Source organism: Poecilia latipinna, unplaced genomic scaffold (assembly GCF_001443285.1).
Source record: "Poecilia latipinna isolate Pla-1442-1.1 unplaced genomic scaffold, P_latipinna-1.0 Scaffold5424, whole genome shotgun sequence".
Taxonomy (NCBI): domain Eukaryota; kingdom Metazoa; phylum Chordata; class Actinopteri; order Cyprinodontiformes; family Poeciliidae; genus Poecilia; species Poecilia latipinna.
In genome coordinates, this window is record NW_015118040.1 from 8,504 (window position 1) to 8,842 (window position 339).

Genomic DNA, 339 nt, shown 5'->3' on the forward strand with positions numbered 1-339 from the left:
ACTAAAGCTCTGGAAGCTGAAATGTCAAAGTCTAATTCTACCTGACATGGTACTGGCTGCTGTTTGAAGGCCAGCATTTATTTTCCATGGTGCTGATTGGCTGTATTCCTAAGAGCAGAAACTTGGATTTTAGCTTCTGTGGCAAAGACAATTTCTACTGTGTACTAATGCAACTTAAGGTGCATTTTGTGTCTAAATTATTGAAATAGGCATAGACCATTATTAAATTATTAAATATAATTTTTATCGACCGTGATAAAAATCAGCCCATTGGTTGATTTTATTGACGGACATTAAAATCAGCCCAGTAAAAAGGAGTGAAAATAAAGAAAACGTTTC

General features: G+C 34.8%; 1 protein-coding gene across 1 annotated transcript in view; it reads right to left on the reverse strand.

Annotated features, from left to right (window-relative positions):
* The window catches only part of LOC106943532 (uncharacterized), an 8,590-nt gene that overhangs the window by 6,095 nt on the left and 2,156 nt on the right, over positions 1–339 (reverse strand). The window lies entirely within an intron of this gene.